Source organism: Protomyctophum bolini (assembly GCF_963924005.1).
Source record: "Protomyctophum bolini genome assembly, chromosome: 4".
Taxonomy (NCBI): Eukaryota; Metazoa; Chordata; class Actinopteri; order Myctophiformes; family Myctophidae; genus Protomyctophum; species Protomyctophum bolini.
In genome coordinates, this window is record NC_137865.1 from 35,050,849 (window position 1) to 35,072,365 (window position 21,517).

Genomic DNA, 21,517 nt, shown 5'->3' on the forward strand with positions numbered 1-21,517 from the left:
AGAGAGATAGATCACAAGAGAGAAGGAGCTAGGGGGAAGGGATGCTATTTGCTCTATAACGTCAGCCCTGCATGGCATTGCTCCTCTGGGACCATTTTCAGAGAGACCGGACCAGAAATGATCCTGTTCTGTCATACCCACACTGTACTGTGGCAGGAGCCTGACAGCCTGGCCAGGCATACCCACACTGTGCTATGCCCCATTGGCTCTAGCGTTTAATATTAACATGGCAATCCTGTTAGGACAGAAACTAATGGAATAGGACACAGCAGAACGGAACACACACCAGTCTGTCCGCTAACTTTATGGCACCATTAGATTATTCTCGATGGCATTGGCATGCAATAGCTGATTCTGACCAGATACAGTATTTAACCACAGGGTCAAAGGTGCGAGACGGTGCCTGGAGATCCCATTACATGGGTGACCGTCTCCTTCCAACGCTCTCCTGTGTATTATCATACTAATTGAGATGAGGCTTCTAATGTGCCCAATCAAGCCATTTCAGCCCCAGCACTTAGAGTGTGCAACTAAGTGCCATGCAGGTGTCAAGCACCCTCGTATTGAAACAAATCTCTCCTTTTAACAGGAGAGTGTCCACCAAGGCAAATGATGCATGGGAGGAGGGGGGGGGGGGGGGGGGGGGTACGGTGGGTGGGTTGTGGGGGTGGCGGTGTAGTGCTGGTGTCATAGTGAGCATTACGGGCGGTTTACAGCAGGTTTGGCATTCCTTCTAGATTGGCATGCTTTCACGGCCAGGCGGGTTTAGTGCCTCTTCTTCACACAGTGAGCGGCTGCCTGCTTTATAGTTACAGTACATGTTATTAGATCTAAGATGGCATAAAGATTGTTACAGCATCATCCACCTTTTTCGACCGCGGTCGAGATCATGGATTTCACAATGCCACGCCAGACTTCCCGGTCCTTCATTGCCATCCCCAGTTCCTGCTTACTGATGCATACTGAAGGTTGCCGTATATTAGAGAAGTCGATGGGTAGCTCTCCCAAGAGAGATTTTCCGCTCTCGTTAGAAGGCGGGTGTAAGTGCCATCCAGCCGTTTCTCTAATTTCTTAATGTCTCGGAGCCATAGAGTAGAATCGGCTTGACTGTAGTCCTAAATATTTTTACTTTGAACCCCTTACTGAGACGGGATGACCAGATCTTATGCATGTCATTGCAGGCTGATCAGGCCATACCCTTCCTAGTTTGAAAGTCATTTTGCGAAGAAGATATATATGAACCCAAATACTTAGTCATCAACCTGTTTCAAATGAGGGTTGTTAAAGGGACACTTCACCCTTTTTGCAAAAAAATATATGTTAATGACGTTTAGGAGCTTTAGAACACTTTCCTGGGGGTCTTTATGTGTGTAATATGTGGTTTTAGATATTTTATATTGTAGCAGTGAGCCTGTTGTCTCTGATGTCATGGACACTGGGCTCACTTCCTTCCTGGACTACATGTTGTCTCAGTAAGACAGCTCTCCCCCCTTTCCACAAGGAGGAGCAGTGCACCAAAGAATTATGGGAATTGTAGTCCAGGAAGGTAGTGAGACCAGTGTCCATGACATCAGAGACAACAGGCTCACTGCTACAATCTAAAATCACATATTACACACATAAATATAAATACCCTTTAAGCGTTTTGTTATAGCAAACATTGATACAGTAAACTGTAAAAGGTACTGTACTATACAAACAGTAGTGCCAGTAAGTAAGTAAGTCAAAGATATCTTGCAATGATTGTCTTACTGTACTGTACTGTACTGTACTGTACTGTACTGTACTGTACTGTACTGTACTGTACTGTACTGTACTGTACTGTACTGTACTGTACTGTACTGTACTGTACTGTACTGTGTGCCAGGTCAGATGTGGCATTAACATTGACATCACTTATTTTGGGTTTTCACAATGACCACAATGGACTTTTGCAAGCAATCACAACCTAACATTTAGTCTTTGTTGACAAAATTGTCATGGCTTAGTTTCCATTTAGTTTCCGTTTAGTTTTCGTCTGTGAAAAAAACGTGGTCGACAAACATTTTGCGTCATAGTTTTAGTTCATAGTTTTAGTCATGCTATACAGAATGTGCTGCCTGGTTCTGTTCATGCTAGACAGAATGTGCTGCCTGGTTCTGTTCATGCTATACAGAATGTGCTGCCTGGTTCTGTTCATGCTAGACAGAATGTGCTGCCTGGTTCTGTTCATGCTAGACTGAATGTGCTGCCTGGTTCTGTTCATGCTAGACTGAATGTGCTGCCTCATGGTTCTGTTCATGCTAGACAGAATGTGCTGGTTCTGTTCAGTTAATGCTAGACAGAATGAGCTGGTTCTGTTCAGTTCATGCTAGACAGAATGTGCTGGTTCTGTTCAGTTCATGCTAGACAGAATGTGCTGGTTCTGTTCAGTTCATGCTAGACAGAATGTGCTGCCTGGTTCTGTTCATGCTAGACAGAATGTGCTGGTTCTCTTCATGCTAGACAAAGGACACCTCTGTCTGGGCCCTGTGTCAGTGTGTCACACGCCAGCTAGGATTACAGGTGTCCATGCAGCAGCTTTCGTGTTTATATACCACTAAAGGGAAATCGTTCAAGTAGGACACTCAGGATTTACTGCTACACTTGCAGTTACTCTTTACATGAGCGGAGGAGGATGTGGCAGATTGACTGGTTACGTGCGTGCGTGTTTGCGTGCGTGTTTGCGTGCGTGCATTTCACAAAAGCCTGGTTTGGATGCCATAACATTCCACAAGGGTGTCCAGAAAGGTTAGCTCATGACATTGGTGAACTGAAGAATGGCAAAAATAATGAATGCAACGTGATCGTGAACGTCCAATCATACCCTAAAATGTGAGATATGAGATAATTCAAAGCAATAGGAAAGGCTTAACAAACCTACTGGTACTAATAAAGACAAATACATCAAACAGCAGATGTGTACCTACATCAGGGAGGTCACTAGGCTACATCAGGGCAATTACATTATTATATAATGGGTTATAAACTGCCATCAACTAAGTACAGCTTATGTACACTACAAGCCTATATCCTATGTGCCCTAAGGCCAAACAAATGATTTAGACAGAAACATATTGCCCAGGATTCAAGATACAGAAGCAGAAATTGTTATTCATGTATAGTTTACCATTATACAAATACAGCACCGAAACCTATATCGTACCCAAATTACTATTGTTCCAGATACAGTGTTGATTTTGTCGACTAAAACTATGACGAAGATTGTTCGTCGACTACCTTTTTTCACTGACGAAAAACGGAAACTAAATGAAAACTAAAACTAAGACTAAATATATTGGCAATTTTTCCAACAAATAAAAACTAGACTAAAATGGTAGGAAGGGACTAGTGGACAAGAGATCCAGTATAAGTCATGTTATACTTGGTTGCATGCTGAAAATAGGCGATTTCAAGCTCACGTCACAACGTGTCGTGCTGCGACGTGTTGTGAGCTTGTAGATTGCCTATAAGTGTAAAATCAGTCATTACGTCGGCATCAAGGCCCGCCAAAATACATTTTAGTTGACTAAATCAACTTTAGATTTAGTCAACTAAAATGTGACTAAAACTAAATGAAAACTATTCAAGAGACTTGAATTTGCTGTCAAAATCAGATATATAGACAGCTTTGAGATAATTTTTTACACTATACGTATTAAGTACGGTGCACAGGTTACTGTAAACTGCTTCCAGACAAAGACTTCATTGTCTACTGACCTCACTGTCTGTGGTCACCGTATATGTGCAGTCACAAAATAATGTTGTGTGTTGGAATGGCCCGACTGCCCCTTGCAGCTTGTGGGTAAAACCACCAAATGGATGCAAGTTCTGTAGAAAACAAAATACCGCACTGGAGTATTTGTGTTTGTGCTTTATTTATTTTTGCTCTATATTACCAATTGCCAAAGGCAATGGATTTCTGTTTGACAAAAACAGAGGAAATTTTAAACCCAGAGGAAACGAGAGGAGAATAAGCATAAAGCACTCACCAAATGCTGAGAGGCCAAAACCAGATGGAATTTGTTGTAATGAGGTTCAGAGCTATGTGAGCCAGACAAACGTATGTTCCAAGAGACAGCCTCATTCACATTTATAATTCAAAACCACCAGTATCTTCATGTTCCAAGAGACAGCCCCATTCACATTTCTAATTCAAAACCACCAAGTCATCAGGATTGTTGAGACAGCTCAATTCAAGTACCAGTATTACTGTATATAGGCCTACTGTATGTTTGCTCACTTACATTGTTGTAAACTGAAATGCTCGATTCAAGTATTTTTTTCAACTTCTGTATACACAGTATACAGATACAGTATAGCTCTCACTGTCAAGTGTAAAAAAAAAACTGCAACCTGAAAACTATTAGTCACTACCCACTAGCCACTACAGTGAAGTCAACAAAAGAGCCACTTAACATGCCTGTTATCTCATTTCACACAACTTTACATAATTCAGTTTGAAGATTATAAAAATAGACTCCTCAAAAGTTCACAACTCACAAATGTCAGTTATCTCAGTTAACTCAACCACACATGGCAAAACTGCAAATGAAGTCGTGAGAACAACTAAGTGACAGCAGAAAAAATAGGCCTACATTCCGAAATAGTTCTCTCAAAAGCACAAAAGTACCTCTGAGTTATCGCTATAATATGCCACCAAAGTGACTTTTTAGCCGCTCCAGGAAATGTCGCATTCAAGAGCCCATCTGTGCTCAGCCTTGACTTTTAAATAGAGATAATTCAAAGGTAAAAGCATGACACTGCGGTATTTCCTCTGTCCTCTCATTGAGCACAAGACAGGGAGGGATCATAGCAGGAGACAGTGGCCCCATAAAGTCCCGCCCGTGGTTGTGCCCCTCTTCGCACCCATTGGTTGCCCTTTGTGGTTGGACAAAAATCCTTCCTCTCCATCCATTACCATTGAAATAACATGTTTTTCAGTTGCTTCGTATTGATATTGTGCATTCAATTCATATTGCAAACTTGGTATCAGTAAAAAGGAACATCACAGGTGCAGCATGGTGACTGGGTTTGTTTTTAGTTATATTTTTTTCCAAAAATGATGTTTTAGCTAATTCAACACAAACAAGGCGGAACCAGGGCGGAACCAGGCAGAAAGAGCCTACTGGTTAGTCAGTCAGGGAGACAGGGACCAATCAGAAGTCTGACAAATGGTAAATTGTCCTGTGGACTTGTGGAGAGGGAGACTGGCTAGCATTGGTACTGTACAGTTAGAGTAGCTGTATGGGTGGGAACATGCTACACTGGAGAAACGGCCACTATAGGCCTATAGTCCTACATTCCAGTCCCACACAAGAAGGTTAAGAGACCCCTTACAAAGACAGACACCCACTCAGGCCAGATAATGATGCAGCCAAAGAAGGCTAGCTGCCATGCATAATACTACTGTTAGGAAATTATTCTTTTTATGCCAACGATGTTTAATAATTGACAATGAAAATCCCCTGCACAGAAGCATTTTTGCTCAATGTGAGCCTTATTTGTCCTTGAGAAAGAGAGGCCCACTCACTCAGAGAAACTTGGGTAAAGCTGGAAGGAAAGGCTAGCTCAGTTTAGGGTCACTTCACTCAAGTTTCCCCAGTTGAGATTATGTCAATTTTGTGGCCATAGAGCCTCTAAGTCTCTACAGTATATTTACTCAATTCTGTAGATGATATACACAGTAAACGAACCTTTCCAAGGCAAAGAATTCCAAGCTTTTCATGTTGCATGATAGATGATAAATCACTTCCTGAATCCTGAATTCACAGTGAACTCACTGTTATTGTAATAAACTATAGCTACAAGAGTTTGAAAATCAATCAGTGGCTTCGCCAAAAATGTAATCAGATAATGGTATCACAGCATATATTGATACAATCGTGGTATTCCACACCACACCACTTATAGAAGCACAATGATGCATTAGAGAGTAATATAAAGAAAGACAGAATGTCATCTCCAACATACATGGTTTTTGCCCTTTGAGGTGTTATGTTATTAGTTTGAGTATAAACGACGATGTTGTGCCGCCATTCTGGTTTCTGACTCCACACAACATTCCCGGGTCACAGCGTGACTTTGGGGTCACACTTCAACACGTAAATAACATGGGGAAGACCATGGGGCAGGCCATGGGGCAGGCCGAGAGGCGAACCGGTGACCTTCTGATTAACAGGCGGCCTCTCACTAAGCTATATGGCCACACCCCCAAATAAATTAATGAATGGAGTAGATAGTAGATATAAATAGGCAGATGGAAGGACAAATGGATTGACAGACACTGTCTGTCTGTCTGTCTGTTTGTCTGTCATGTTGGCAGCTATAGAATTCAATTTGAATCTACTGTTCCACTCTTTCTTTAGTCACTCGGAATGAGAGTCTCAATTAAATGCTTAAAGTACCTGACACAATCGTGGAGGTGAAAAGGTCTATAAAGTGCTTCCTGGACACCAGTGCCCCACTGCCAATTATCTCCACTGAGTCTAAATGTGGTGCATTTTTCAGATAACACTGGCAGGGGCCAACTCATTTCGGGTTTGGGTTATGTTTTGCCATGCTGACACTAGGCTAAAATAACTATGTATGGTATGTTAACAGACTGCAGGAACTGGGAATGGCTGTAGCAGCACTATCATTTAGAAAGAGTGAATGAAATCAGCTACCAAATATAAATACAGGCGTGTGACGTCTTTGACAACAAACTGTCAAAATGTTCAGACATGACCTGAAGTGGGAAGTATTTTGGCAATTTTGAAGAAAGATCGATGGCTGCATATGATATATCAGAATCCTGTTGGCATAAACTCATGGATAAAGTTGCTTGAACTAAAAAAATATCACTTTTGATCACTAAACGATGAATGATATTGGGGTTTTGTAGTGGCAAGAGGAGCTTCAAATGTGCATTTGAAGCCACACAATCGCAAAGATTTAGTAATATATGGTTGCAAATAATGGGACCGTGTCGACGACTTGACATCTTTCAGAGTGACAGCTTCAGTGACTAACAAGATGGAGGGAGAAGGTGTGGGTGGAAGGCTTTGTGAGTGGTGGTGGTGGGGGTGCTGACAGGGCCGTCATAAGAGACGCAGTTTGGAGGACCTGACGCGTGCACACACACACACACACACACACACACACACACACACACACACACACACACACACACACACACACACACACACACACACACACACACACACACACACACACACACACACACACACACACACACACACACACACACACACACACACACACACACACACACACACACACACACAGCCCTCAACTAAACCTTGATGCTTAATCTTAACTCTAACCGGAATCTTCTTTTTTAATAATTGTAATGCTAACTCTAAAAATATTCTGTAACCATAAAAATAACTCTTTCCTCTCCTTGTACTACCCTTGTGGGGATACAAACACGCACGCACGCACGCACGCACGCACAGTCTTGTGCGTTCCTACTGTGAAACGTCACCGTAATAAAGATCGTGCCAGTCGTTGGTTTTCCATAACATGCCATAATTGCCCTGCATGTGGAGCCACTCGACTCCGTGTCCCAATTTTGGAGATGGTAGCTCATAACTCTGGTTAGACCAAATAAGAAGATGTCCTTGTATGGCCAAAGTCTGACAGAGGGTGACGGTGGGTAGACCAAAAAAAGATGCAGGGTATTAGTTAGGGGTCTGGGAGAATTCTTTCCTAAAGCATCATGATATGGAAGTTTAATGCTGTGCCTCTGAGGTCTCCATGGCAACCTGCTGCCTTCATGCAATGCACAATTAGATCAGATGCGTGGGGTCAGGTTACACGCGCGCGCGTGCGTGCGCACGCACACACACACACACACACACACACACACACACACACAGGCTTGTAAACCCTGACCCTCTCAGTTCATCTATACCCTTTTAAATGTCTTGCACTAATAACAAATGTGGACAGATCATTATACGATTGATACACACTCAGCTACAAGGCAACAGTAATCTCCCAGCCCCAACAACCTCTGATTCCTCAAATAATCAAGACAGTGAAGACACCATCTTTATTTCTCTCCCCCGCTAAAAGAAACCCTAACTCAACCTCATAAACAACATTTCTTCTTCACCACACGAGTCTGCTAAAGTGAACAGTCCTCCATCTTGGCATTTCTACAGTCAGTCATTAAAAAAACACCCACAACTCTTTTCTTTCCATGGCAATATAAAAGCAAACAAATGACGGGCGACACCATACCTCCTGAGAGCCGAGAAACGCCCGCTGTCACGCCAAAAGAAACATCCAGATGCATCTTAAGGTTCCCACGTCCATTGACAGCTCGCTATATCAGTGAGTGAGAGCTAGGCCAAGGAAGAGATCCACTCACGACAACAACAAAAAAAGGACCCTGGTGTGAGATTGACTTTGGGAGGAAGGTCTACAAAGGGATCTAAGAGGCTGCAATCGGACCCTCAGGTGGCACAGCACTGAAGAGTGTACCTGACACCACAGCTATACTGTATGGCGGCTAGCGAGCCACTACGGCCTGCTACAGTAAATAATGAATGACTTGGGGGGCCTAGACAACAGCCCTGAGTCACACACACACATCTACTGGCACATGAAGACACACACACTGTACACTTAAACATGCATAGTAGGCTACATGCACGTTGTGCACTTATGTATGCACTACACACACACACACACACACACACACACACACACACACACACACACACACACGGCTAATAGGGAGTCATGCTGACACAAGTGGAGACAGGCTTAAAGCGTGGCCAGGTAAAAGTAGGGTGTATCACCATAATCAATGGGGGCAACCTGACACAAAGTGCTAACAAGGTTCTCTGTCACCACTTTGTTGAATCATTTCCACGCGGTCTACTGCTTGGGTGTATATTAGCCTACCAGTAGTTTAGTAAGGGAATAATCATTTCTATAAAAGTGACAATAGACACAATCTTGGTAAAAAATAATCTCCCTCATTTGAAAGGCTGGCCTGACGACCAAAAGCGGTTATCTTAAGACATTTTATTTTTATCGGATGGGTTTCCAGATTGTAGGTAGAACTCGACAAAATAGTATAATGTCTTCCTATTGGGACCATGAGTGACCGTGCACAGCAGACTGTGTGTATTTCCATAGATTAATGTTTAGCCTGTTAGTGGCAGGAATGTGCACCGCAATCCAGCCATTTGTTTTTTGCATAGTGGATGTTGGTCACAGACATACTGTAGGTCATGACCGTGGTAACATAAAGGTTGTATGGTCACAGACATACTGTAGGTCATGACCGTGGTAACATAAAGGTTGTATGGTCACAGACATACTGTAGGTAATTTCCGTGGTAACATAAAGGTTGTATGGTCACAGACATACTGTAGGTCATGACCGTGGTAACATAAAGGTTGTATGGTCACAGACATACTGTAGGTCATGTCCATAGGTAACATAAAGGTTGCGAACCCAATACATGTATATTGTATACTGTAGTTGGAGATGATGACATCAATAATAAACTTCAAGAGCTAGTTTTGCCTACAACACAATGGTAATTATTATTATTATTATTATTATTATGACTAGTCCGGGGTTAAGAACAGCCAACACCACCAGTCACCACAACAGTGCTGCCTCTAAAGAGGCCACCGGTATAACAAGGCAGCATTAAAGGAGAGGAACTGAGAGGAACTGCCACAGTTGGTTTACTACTGCGGCAATATAGTAGTAAACCAACATTTTTGAGTGGTGCAGCCACTCCAAAGAACAGCAATGTGTGTCCCTATGTCTGTTTAGGGTCCCTATGCCTGTTTAGGGTACCAACCGGTGAGCTTCACACTGTGCACAAGTGCATCATAGGAAGCTGAATTTTTTGGGAAGCTGAGAGCCGACAACCAATGGTCAGACAACCAATAGTCCGACAAGAGACAACCAAGTCTTCAGGTTTTCTCCAGACGAAGTATGGCAATTAACATTGATTTATTTCATTTATTGAACATAAATTGTGGGTCCCAGAGATAGAAATGTCATTAAATGGGGGTCCGTAGACTAATGCTTGTCAAAGTGGGGGTCCTTGAGATTAAACAGGTTGAGAATCACTGCTAGAGCCGTAAGAGAAAAGCCTGGTCACAACCTATAAGGCAGAGACGCTCGGCGGAATCTCCATGCTGGACCACATGCGGCCACGTAGCCAAAACAATCATCTGAAGCCAATTCCCGACAACAAAGCACCGCCCGGAGCTTTCCCCTGTCAGCAGCATCGCTATATAAGCTTGATCTTCTACCTGTCAATCAAACAAAAAGAGAATGACCTCACCGGGTGTGTGCACGTGTCAGAGCAGAAAAAAGATAGAGTGCTATACTGGAAAGTCACTGCCTCGCGTGTCAGAGAGAGACCCCATAGCAACTACGCACGCACAGGCGTCGGCGGGCAATCCATAATCACAATTTACAGCCCGCTGTCTGTCTATGTATCCATCTCCGCCCACCTGTCATGTAAATAACTGACCTCACATGTAATGCCGAGGGTCGTAAATATTTCCGCAGTTGACTGGATACGGGACAATGTTGAGGGGTCCTTTGGTTGGGCCTTGCTTGATCCTTTGGTTATGGGCCTTGCATGCTCGCTGACATTTGGCTGCCCCGCACGTGGGAAGACAGAGAGGCAGTGGTAGACGGCAGGGAGATGGAGGAAGAGGAACTTTGTTGTGCGGCAGCAATTCAGTACAGATGGTTAACATTAGAGAGAGGGGGGGGGGGTTGGTTGGGTTCAGTCCATATGAATGTGTGTGTCAGACAGAATGAGAGGGACAGAAAGCAGGGAATCATAGCTTCAAATTGACATATTGGTTGTTCAGTTTGACCCACCAGTTTTGGAGATATGGCTTATAGAGTAATGTCTTGCAGAGAAACAGCGAGTTGAGAAAACAGTCTTTTTCACTTCTGTGGACTCTAACATTACACCTTATAGCTAATTGTTAAAGAATATATTTCATATTTACATGTTGATTTCGGCTCTGACATTTATTTCAGACATGCTCTAGTATGTGAAGAGTATACATGCAGCTCTATAAGCCAGGAAACACGGACTCCCGCCCTGTCCCATACTTTGGGACAGGACGGGAGTGTTTTTGAGGTGTTTTCTGTTTAACTCACCTCCACATAACCCAACCAGTAGAGCCTGCCTGGGGTAAATGGAACACACGTGGGGTCAGTGCGATAAGTAAATATCGGCAGCAAGAATCACACAAGGTATGCAAGAAAGTCTTCCACATGTGACTGGCTGAGCAGTGTGAGCACACACGTGGCACTTCAAAAGCCATTTCCGTGCTATTTATTCCACCATGGGTATTGCAAAGTAAACACGTTTGAAGGTGTGTAATTGGGTCTCTGGAGTGCAGTCTGCCATGTCACATTTGACTTAAACAGGAATAAATGAAACAATTTCATCCGAATGTGAGATATCCACCATCTAAAAAATGTTGGTCTGCAGAGAGTCAATGGTCTGTATTAGGGCCTTTATCCAAAGTGCTTTACAATGAGGGTTACATTCATCGATTCACACACACACACACACACACACACACACACACACACACACACACACACACACACACACACACACACACACACACACACACACACACACACACACACACACACACACACACACACACACACACACACACACACACACACACACACACACACACACACACACACACACACACACACAGGTGGCAACCAAGCAAGGCACCAACCTGCTCAATGGTATTATGTTCAAATAGCTTTATTTTGAAGTTGTATTCAACGCCGCTTCAAGAGTAGAGCCCACCCTCTGCTTATCTCGATCACTCCCATTCCCTAAAAACGTATAATTTACACCTGCGTTCCTAGTCTCACAGCCAATCACGTAACATTCACGACAGCATATACCTGTTATCGCGTCACTTACCTGTTGGATGCTACTTTGTGCCGTCAAATTCCCCCCTCCTCCCCAACAAACCCCCGTCATCCTCAGCCTTGCCCCGCTAACACTTCTCTCTCTCTCTCCTTGTCCTAGGAGCCCTGAGGGGGGAAGAGCACGGCGGTCCTCAGGCTCCCGAGGCCACGCCCCCACCCTGAGTCTCGCCCCTCCTGGGGCTCCTCATCAATACACCTACATCTCACCTGTGCAATAAATACAGTTAAACTCTAGCAGAAGGTGTGGTCTCTTACTAGTGAAGTTCAAGTTGTGGCGGTCCACAGACACTATATGCCCAAAGTACTATGATAATGGATAGTCATGTGACATATAGAGGGTATGCACATGACATCATCGTCATACCCGGACGTAATGAGCGAACACCTATTGAGTGGCAAGAAACAGAAATGTCCTATCTGTTAAACTCACTTTGCCACTTGATTTGCCAATCACTTTGTGCATGTGCATACCCTTGGGTACAACAGGTTAAAAAATAAAAATAAAGGAATTGCATAACCGGAAGGGCATGCATTCCTAACCGAATTGGCATCGGCATTTGCATAAATGGTGTTGGCAATAGGCTTGTTTATGAAGCAGCTGCAGTATGACACAGGTTCTGACACTATAGCAGTATGACAAAGGTTCTGACACTATAGCAGCAGCCAGTAAACAGTACATCGAGCGAGGGAGTAGTTGTAGTAGTAGTAGTTACTTCTTTCATGTGTTCCCCCCCCCCTCTCACTCTCACTCTTCTCACTGCATCAACTTCTCTCTCTGCTGTGAGAATCTCAGACACCAAACAAGAGCCGGAACTCCCCATTTCCTAACACTCCGCCCCATCTCCCCGATGAACCATTACACCCACAAAGAGCCTATACAGTCGACGTAATCACAGGGGAGAAATAGACAGACAGAATGAGCGAAGCCCAAACAAGCTAGCAGAAACCTCCCTTCCAATTAACGGGTGGAAAGAGAGGGAAAGATATAGAGGGAAATGACGCGAGGTCAAGACCAAAGAAAGAGGCACTCGGAGCCCATGGACTCTAATTCAACTGGTCTGATATTGATTTATCTCACAGCCTCAGGGTCCCAGAGTGGCTGCCATATTGGGCCCACCTACGCAAAAATTTATACCTGCACTTTCTTAATTGAGTGTCTCTCAGTCTCTCACTGATGTGTCAACAGACACATTCCCACAATGATGCAGCCCCCGAAGACGCAAGTGTGACGCACATGCCGGTCCATATTTTGTGAAGAAAGAAAGTAGTAAGTTAAGTATCTTGTACATTATACCACCTACGGAAAAGCCGCCAGGATCACTTTAATTCACCAAGTGATAATAATAACGGGTGCATGTTTGTTCCGACGTACTAACAGCCCGACAGGCATTAGTCCGACAACCTATCCCAAACTGTAAACCTCACAGCAGTGGTTCCCAAAGTGGGGTCCAGGGACCCTTAGGGGTCCTTGGGGGAATTCCAAATGCAGCTAAATCCCCATTTGTACACTCTCAGAGTTAAATTAACATTGATTTTACAATATAAATTGGAGTCTCAGAGATAGAAATGCCATTAAATGGGGGTCCGTAGCCTGTTGCATATCAAACTGTTGGGTCCTTGAAATGAAAATGTTTTTAAATCACTGCTAGAGCTGAAAAAAGGGGGTCCTTGGCATATATTTTCAAATGGGTGGTCCGCAGGCTAATGAGTGTCCTTTTGGGGGTCTTTGACATGAAAAAGGTTGGAAACCACTGCCTTACAGGGAAGCCACGGGGGAGTTTTAGACTAGAGTTTCATTGTCAATGGCACTCAATGATTGTGTTAGGGCAATGTTTGTGTTTACACAAACCATCAAAGCTGGACATATAGGAGGGGATAGCGCCTCTCCAAAACAACTACAATTCCATCTGCTTTGTGTTAGCTTTCATCTACCTTATTCCTGGCATGCTAAGTGGTTAACATGTTGTGTCCTACACGGTAGCTGTGATGAGTGTCAGAGACACGCTGCTGGCTCCATGCTGGGGACCATGTCTCCCCTCTTACTGGGGTCATATAGGTTATAGGTCAACAGCTCAGAGCTAGCCAACAGAGCTATTGATGGTGGCCTTACCGTGGCAATCCGTCATGGAACGTTTGTAAAATCTGTGATATCAAATCCCTCCACAATGATATATTATTTTTATTTAAAAAACTCGCTGTTTTCTGAAAGACAAATTACTCAATAAGTCATATCTCCAAAACTGGTGGGTCAAACTGAACAACCAAGTATGTCAATTTGAAGCTATGATTCCCTGCTTTCATATGACATGAAAAAATATCCAATGGCCGTCCCTCAGTCAAAGCTGGTCACATTTGATACTCAAGGCCTACATGCAACATTATGTCATTGCCTCTGTTGTGTTGAATTCTGCTTATCAACGTTATTGGATCAGCTGTCTTAGTAGGAAATGATATGGACGGATAAATTCCAAAGCTATAGCTGCAGAGGCTTTGGTCAGAGAGTGAGAGGTTGGAGAGAAAGGCTGAGCTGAGCTAGACTGCAGGGAGGAGAGAAGAGGTTGGAGAGAAAGGCTGAGCTGAGCTAGACTGCAGGGAGGAGAGAAAGGCTGAGCTGAGCTAGACTGCAGGGAGGAGAGAAGTCAGAGAACCCAATCTGACCCGATTCCAGCACGGCGGCCACACAGAAAGAGAAAGAAGGAGGGCTGGAAAAATAGCAACGGACAAAGAAAGAAACTACCTCACCCCAAAGAAGAAAACCACTGATGGAAAACAATGGACATTATGCCACGTTGAACTCCAACTAGGACCTGGACCTCAACACGGACTGTATTAACTAACAGGGGAACTTGCAGAACTGCCAGTTTTCTGTTATTATGCACCTTTTGAGTGGCGCTATCCCCTCCTATGTCCAGCTTTGAGGGTTTGTGCAAACACTGAACATTGAATGCCATTGACAATGAATGGCCAGTTTTTAGTGTAAACGTTGCGTAAACACAAACATTGAAGACGAAGGTGAGGACGAAAGTTGTCATTGGCCAGAATGAGATGATGTATGATGACGTATGTCTATGATGATAAGAGCGCGCCCCTCACTTCACACTTTTCCCCCTTTTTTTTCCTATATTTATTTCTATTTAACAATTTTTGTATTGGGGCTAATTGTATGACCTTATAGAGAAAGTGGGCAGTATGTCACAGGTTCATTTGTGTCCATGTAGTAAGAAAGTTACTCAGCACGAGAGCTAGTCTTCTACAGCTGTAAACATAGAATTATAATGAGCTCATACAGTCAAAGCTAAAGCACAGGATCAGTGTCCATAACCCTGACCCAGGATCAGTGCAGTCTTACACCCTCTAAAACATTCATTCATTCGAGTTTTATTTATTCTCGAAATTACACTGAGTGATCAAACTCATTTTCAGTGTCGTCGAGTAATAAGACCCCCCCCCTGGTGAGTCCATGATTGACAGTCTGTGCTCCACCCGGATTCACAGGTGCGAACTGTTGACCTAATGATCGCCTAGCGTCCTCCAGGCATCTCTTCCGGGTTTTTAAACAGCTGGTAGATGGAAAGCGTCAGCAAATTTTTTTAAACGCGTTTACATTTTCTCTAAACTGCATCTTGCATCGTCGTGACACTCAATTTAAAGACTGTCTGTGCTGGATCATTGTACTGTTTATTCTCCCTGTGAGCCTTATTGTTTTGTAATATGTTCTAAGTTTAAGTAGGCTATATATATATATATATATATAGCCCCCCCCCCAATAATATGGATGTTGTCATTCAAGTGATTAAATTAAGAGGATTTTACTGTGCGCCCACATGACAGACAAAGGGACCCGCAAGGATAGCTTCATGTTTCCAACTTTAGCTCTGGCTACAAAGCTCTGTCAGCCACACCCTCAAGGACATGCACGTGCACTCACTGTCACAACTCACCACATCTTGTCCATGGGAGCAATCTCCTGATGACTGCCAGACAATAGATGTATAGGGGTGTGACTGGAAAGAGAGGAGAGGTTCTTTTTTTATAGCGGAAACCCCCCAATTACCCCCGCCTGTGGACTGAACGTAATTAAACAGTGTGTCAGTGCAGCGCAGGGCCACACCCACATGTGTGGTTCACATTAGTCAAGTCAAGCCCTGCTCTCTCTCTCTCTCTCTCCCTCTCTCTCTCTCTCCCTCTCTCTCTCTCTCCAGCTCCAGCAGATCAGCAGACAGCTGGCAGAAGAGAGTACAGGAGACATGCAGCCACTGGTCACAATATTGAACCAACCCTGCTTCTCCACACACCTTGTTGTGTACATGGTAAATGGCACAGGCTTCTGTGGTGGTGGTGGGTGAGTGTTTTATCTATATGCCCCCGCAGGACGATAGTTAAGGTGCTGAACAGACAACTTGTAGTCAGAACTTAAGATGGTAAAGCCAGAAAACCTAACACCAATAGCCTATATGTATTGTAACCATATTGATGTTGATCCCTATGTGGATATTAAATCTTAATATAATTGACATGTCCCACACACACACACACACACACACACACACACACACACACACACACACACACACACACACACACACACACACACACACACACACACACACACACACACACACACACACACACACACACACGAAAAGGGTTAATCCACTGTGGACGGGCTTGACCCATCTAGACCCCATTTGGACCTGTGCAGGGATATCACGGGACAGAACCTCATCTCGGAGCTAAAGCGTACTGTAGCAGCATAGATATTGAGGTTCCAAACGGAGCTACTATCAGTGAAGCAATAAGAGCAGATAGCCACTGCCAGTCATACTGTATGGTGCGAACCCATTTTACCAGGCGGTTGATTAAAATTGGATGATCAGGTGCAGAGCCAATCTAAGTCAATATCTAGGAGTATTCAGGCAAGCAATAAATCATTGGTGAACATTAACACAGAGTTAGCACTGTGCTATGTGCAGGGCCTTTTGACTCAAAGTCTTTCAGTTTTCATGAAGAAACCAAAAATACACAGAGAAGACATCTTTGTCTATGGTCTATTTAGCGTAATAGACACATAAGACAGAAAACAGAAAAAGTACAACAATCGCGGCACTCCATCTTTGGAGTGAACGATGAGCAGACTTTGAATTAAAAGCATGAGAATGGGAGGATGGAGGGATGGAGGGATGGAGGGAGGATGGAGGGATGGAGGGAGGATGGAGGGATGGAGGGAGCAGCACAAGAGAGCATGATCTGAAACATTGTCCGAGACAGGAAATGTTATTATATGGACATTATTCAGGACCAGTAGCAGACACAACAAGATTAAACCATTCAGTTTGATAAAAAAAAATCTGCAGATGAACAAGGGCAGCAAACATGCATATGAAAATATTACAGCTCATAAAATCATTCTAAATATCCTAAGAAAGGTTTTGGAAGCCTATAAATTAGGACCCCTAAAAGGTGGTCTTGCCTTTAATTTAAATATTTCACCTGATACTATGGAGCGAGACTGAGGAAAACAGACAATGTCGCAGGCTTCCAGAGTCTGAGGCCATGTCTTCAGAACTCAGGACGCATAAAAAAAAGTCTATTAGGCCTACTGTATGTTATTGACCATATATGGTATGGTCCACGATAGGAAAAGACATCAATGTTGGACAGGGAATACCAACCTGTACTGCTGGAGATCTTGGGTGACCGAATACCGTATTAGTGTGAAGTTAGGGTTAGTAGAGATAGTGTCAGTATAAAATGCAATTTGTCTGTCAAATGGTTTTTTTTTGGAAGCCTTCACAAATCGAATTAGTCATTATACAGCTACCTTAAATCCTCAGTTAAGAATGACGAAGCCTAGCTGACAAGGCTAAAGCTAGCAGTTGCTGATTCACACAAACAAACAATCCAACTATTTTACGGACAACCAGCATGCGCTGCATTGAAACATACAAACAGTAAAGAAGCACGCCACACACACACACACACACTCCTGCCTGCCACCACATCACACACACACACACACACACACACACACACACACACTCCTGCCTGCCACCACCACATCACTCACACAGCTACATGAGACCAGTGTCCTCATCATTACTGTCATCCACACTGTAATCAAGGTCCTTTTCCGTGGCAAACAAACCCAGTATCTGTAACGTCCTCACCCACGCATCCCAGATCACTAGTGAGAGCCAATGTGACTCAGGGAAGAAAAACCCACAAACAATGCCTCTTTTCTGCAATAAAACAACAAAGGAACAAGATTCATTTAGTGGTTGTTGGTGGTTACTACCACCGCCCCCTGACATTGGTCGTCAATGGTACTGTATATGGAATATTGAGGGATTATTGCCTTTCTGGAAGTATGGCATAGGGTGTAATGTTGCCCGAATGGCCAAGGCTCCAAGAACAGTCCAAATATGTAGTTTAAAGGTTTTTATATTTTTTCCCCCAAACCTCCTCCAAGTCCAGACAGATTTTTTACAGTACAACAAACGAAATTAGGAAAATAGCAAAAATATTACTGGCCAAAATAGAAATAGGCCGAAAATAAACACTTAAGCAAACACTAATGAATAAAGCCCAACTGGATAAGAACTCTCTTCAGGCTATTGACTTTATGCAGACCACAGTTATCATGCCAGCAAGGTGCTAACTACAGTAGATGCAATTTCCCATTGACAGCCCATTCATCCAAACAGAAATGTCCTATCTGATTGTATTAAACAACATCAAATTCACCAATATTGCATGTGGTCATGAGCACAAGTATATGACTATATAGGGTACCAGTAGGGGGCGCCAGAAACAGAGAGGGATAGTGCTGCAATGTTGCCTGCTAATGAGAGAGAGAGAGAGAGAGAGAGAGGTGGCGGGGGGGGAGCTGCACCACTCAGTTCACACGGGTGTGATTTTTTTCCTAAGTATTGGAGTTTGGAAGCACTCGTTTTTAGCAACCTCCTGCTGCCTCCTGCAATATGTCTATGTGCAAATTCAAAACAGGTGGTACGCATGGGCTGTTGAGTGATATCCAACAAGCACACCCAAGTAGCCGATTTGCTCAGACACATATGACGTAAATTCTCCATTCATTGTCAATGGGAATTTAATGTGTGTGCAAGACAAAAATCTACACTAATAGCTGAATATAATAAAAAATAATGAAATGTTACGGACATAATGTAAAGAAGACAAAGACATTTTCAATAAATTTGAAAGATCAAATACAATAGAGACTTAAAATAATACCACAGGTTAAGTGGCATTGTTCACATGAGAATAATAAACTAATAATAAACTCAGTATAAACCATCATAATAAAGTAAACAAAGGTTCCAGCGAATCTCAACTCAATCGTTCAGTGCAATATCTGTTATAAGGCCTTGCAGTTAGTATGGCAACAAAAGTTCATATATGATCGGTAAAGACTACTGGCAATGTCATCGGTATGTTGGTGCTCATATCAATTTTATTGTTGCCCTTTTCATTCAGAAACAGCTACAGTAGGAATTCCTCCGAAACCACTTGAAAATCTTCAGAGTCAGCACGGGCTGATGACAAGAAGTCGTCCAATCAGAAAAGCCTTTGATAAAGCCTTATCTTTTGCATTGAAAGGGGGCCTTGCTAGCCCTAAAGGGACACTTCACCCCTTTTGCAACGAGATCTTATTTTGATGATGTTTTGGAGACAAGAAACACTTTCCTGGGGGTTGCATGTGGGTAATATATGTTTTTAGATATTTTAATATTTCAAAGTGTCCATGATGTCATGGACACTGGGCTCACTTACTTCCTGGACTACATGTTGTCTCACCCCGTGGGCACACTGGACGCGTCAGAAGCGTCAGAAGAAGCTGAAGCCCTTCTTCTTCGTGGAGTTTTTAGACAGCTGGTGGATGGAAAAGAAGCTCCACCTCCGCGCCCGACGGACAGCTTCACGGACGCGCTCTCCTCCGCGTCCGTCGGGCGCGGAGGTGGAGCTTCTTTTCCATCCACTAGCTGTCTAAAAACCCCACGAAGAAGAAGGGCTTCAGATTCTTCTGACGCTCCTGACGCGTCCAGTGTGCCCACGGGGTCAGTAAGACAGCCCTCCCCCTATCCACAAGGAGGAGAAGTGCACCAAAGCATTATGGGAATTGTAGTCCAGGAAAGAAGTGAGCCCAGTGTCCATGACATCATGTACACTTTGAAATACTAAAATATCTAAAAACACATATTACCCACATAAAAACCCAGGGAGTGTTTCTTGTCTCCCAAACATCATTAAAATAAGATCTGGTTGCAAAAGGGGTGAAGTGTCCCTTTAAGCATGCCCTTTAAATCCTGGAAGCACCTTGACATGTGACGACAGCGTTCATTGCCTTGAGAGATTCTATTGTACTGCATCCCACAGTACTCAAAGCTTTGACCAATCAAAGGGCTGATTGTATACACCTGTCCCAGATAGGCCTACTTTGAGGAAACACATCAAGGCTGTTCTCTTCTCCCCTTCAAGTTGACACATTAGCTGAAACCTTACCACTGTTTGTGATCTCTGATGTTATAGTTTGAAGCTAGAACAAAGGACTTTTTACTGTCAATTCTAATACTTTATAATACTTCCAGAGTGAGTAGTTAAGACTTCTTGCCGGACTTACCCTGTTCAGTTGGTCCGTTCCTAAAAAAGGTCAATAGTTCCCAGGGGGATTCATTGCAGTTTGTTGTGGTTGTTGTCCTCTGTCTAGAAAAGGCTCTCTCTCTCTCTCTCTCTCTCTCTCTCAGGCTGTCCTCAGCTCAGAGTCCTCTCTCTCTCTGTCTCTCTCTCAGACTGTCCTCAGCTCAGAGTCCTCTCTCTCTCTCTCTCTCTCTCTCTCTCTCTCTCTCTCTCTCTCTCTTTCTCCCAACTTTATTTCTGTCTGTCTGCCACCCCTTCTCTCTATATATCTTTTCAGTCTCTCTCTCTCTCTCTCTCTCTCTCTCTCTCTCTCTCTCTCTCTCTCTCTCTCTCTGTCCCTCAGAACCCTCTCTCTCTCATTCAGTCTCTCTGTCCTCAGAGCCCCCGTCCAACTCAGACACCACCGTAGCCTGCCAGAGTACAACTGAGTCTTAATGTGACTGGCCTTAAGGTTTTTCTTTCTTTTGGGGGAGAGAGGGAGAAAGGAAAAAAAAACACAACCACATCCCACTGTCAGTCAAGTCAAACGGTGAAGCATAGTTTCAGCCGCCCGGGCCGCCTTCCAAACAGACATGAAACTATTCTATTTCGGTCTGCCATATGAGCAGTGGCGCTGGATCTTTTTTCTTTCTTTCTTTTCGTGCAGAGTGAAGGAGGGAGTTGGAAAGGGGGGAGAGGGGGGGCTCTGTGGTGGAGCATGTAATTGCCAAGTGGCCAGTTATGGAGAGATGTAATTGTATACTTCGTCAGAAAGGAGAGTGACTCCCAACGAGACGCAAGGTAAAGGACCTTTAAAGAAGTCATAGAAAGAGTAGGAAAGAGCGAAAGAAAAAAAACACACATCGCAGCTAGCCACATAAATAAATGAGAG

The 21,517-nt window shown here is 43.7% G+C and overlaps 1 protein-coding gene across 4 annotated transcripts in view; it reads right to left on the bottom strand.

Annotated features, from left to right (window-relative positions):
* The window catches only part of insc (INSC spindle orientation adaptor protein), a 71,679-nt gene extending 50,507 nt beyond the window's left edge, over positions 1-21,172 (bottom strand). For 2 of the 4 annotated variants that reach the window (XM_080761769.1, XM_080761768.1), the window contains exon 1: positions 20,630-21,172. The gene's annotated coding sequence lies outside the window, so the exon portion shown is untranslated. The remainder of the gene's footprint in view (positions 1-20,629) is intronic. The other 2 variants (XM_080761767.1, XM_080761766.1) reach the window with 2 other exon arrangements.
* Positions 21,173-21,517: the final 345 nt, after the last annotated feature.